Raw genomic sequence first — 2,110 nt, forward strand, 5'->3', positions numbered from 1 at the left:
CCCCCTCCCCCCCAACCCTCAGTTCATTCTCAGCTTTCAATAGTCTCTCAAGTTCTGCATCCCTCTCTCTCCCCAACTCTCTCTCCCTCCTCCGTTCCCCCTGGTTCTCCATTAGGTCTCTCCTGTTTGCCTGCTAGACCTATGCGTGCAAACATATGGTTTCTGTCCTTCTCTGCCTGGCTTACTTCACTCAGCATGACACCCTCAAGGTCCATCCACTTTCCTACGAAGGGCCATATGTCATTCCCTCTCATTGCCATGTAGTACTCCATCGTGAATATATACCACATCTTCTTGATCCATTCGTCAGGTGATGGACATTTAGGCTCCTTCCATGTTTTACTCAAGTTCTACACTCAGTTGATATATCTTACCTCACGAGAAATGTCATTAAAAATATCATAAGTTTTCCTTTGAATTCTCGCCCAAACCTGTCCCAATATATTAGCATTATCTCATTTTATATATTCATTTTTACATATGCTTGAGGAAAAGGCACTGGTGGAATTTTCAACAACATAGACCTCTTACTGATGTGAGATTGTGCTGTATCTAAATTGACTTCTAACATACAATGCATACTCTGTAAATATCTATAGTACTATTAAAGGAATGAATCATTTTTAATAAATGGACATTAAAATGTTATTATTCTACAGAATATGTCATAGGTTCATTGGGTAATCAATACTGGAATAACATCTTAACGCTTATAACATTTAGGATATTTGCAACCTAAGAAAAGGGAAAGATAGGATAGATTTTTTTCATGTGCATAATATTATAGATTCCTTATAAGTGTGTATCTGGACATAAAAAGGAGAAATATAGAAAAAAGTTTCTCCTTATCTCATAACCTAGAAATCATGACTGCTAATATTACTATAAGTTTCCTTGAATTTATTGACATCCATACTAAATTTCGGGTCACACTAAGTACCTAATTTACTTCTCTAGTGGTATGCATTCACATCACAAATATTACTCCCAAGGGAGAAAACCTTGGCTCCTAGGGAAGTGACAAAACTCAGCAAATATGCTGATGGGTAGCCCTCCAAAGAGCCACAGTGCAGGACCAGACACACCGTGTAACTGTGATGTGAAAACGTCCCTGGGAGGAGTTGCTGACAACGGCAAGAAGGGAAAAACAATGTCTCAGTGTCATAGCACATGTCTGTCCCTGTGTTCAAAGATGACTGAGATCTCCCCTGGATCATATCGACTGATGAGGCAAAACACCCAGGCTCTAGCACCTCAGGAGGCCATGATGGTCTCCCAGGTGAGGGGCTGACACCTTGGACCCAAGGATGGCCTCAGGTAATCTGGTACAAACGCTGGAGATTCCCTGGAATACTGTAGAAAGATTTTACGACACCACAAATTTGGGGAAACAGTCATCTTGTTGTATTAGTTATCTACTGCCTCATAGATATTTGTTTTTAGATGCAAACGGGACTGCTAGAAGTGATGGACGTAGGTTGAAAACCCCATCCCCACAAGTTTGAACCTAAAAAGGTCGGAAAACTAAAAATGTTCATATTTAGCAAACCTGCCCTAAACATATGTGAGGCTACTTCCACTCTTTGCTTTCAGTTATGTTACACAAAGGCAGATCTGTGTTCAAAGAAAGCAATTCCTTTGTAAGAGAGAATAATATTAGCTGCATGTCATTTATCTGAAACAGCAGCGGCTTCTTAAGGAGGACTCTCATTACTATCATTGCTTATAAAGCTATAGATTTTCTCTGCAGCTGAGGATTCAAGAGAAACTGGACTATGTTTTTAGGATGCAGTGTAACAAGAAAGGAAATTCTGCCAGAGAATAACTTAACTTTCAGCTGTTTTGTCTATGATTTTATGTGCACATTTATGGCGGCCATGTGAAAACTATGAGTCATGTCTTATACCCTTGTTTGCCAACTAAAATATCAACATAACACTTTCTGTCCTTTGTATCATTGTATCTTACTGGGGAGAAACGTTCCATGAAGTCTCAGTACACACAGGGCTTATTGCTTTTCTTCATGATCACTATTTTCCAAGTTATTTGTCAACCACAATTGCAGTATTAGAGAACATCCATGTTTCTGTTTTGGGCTCCCCTTCCCTGG

Source organism: Suricata suricatta, chromosome 7, assembly GCF_006229205.1.
Source record: "Suricata suricatta isolate VVHF042 chromosome 7, meerkat_22Aug2017_6uvM2_HiC, whole genome shotgun sequence".
Taxonomy (NCBI): Eukaryota; Metazoa; Chordata; class Mammalia; order Carnivora; family Herpestidae; genus Suricata; species Suricata suricatta.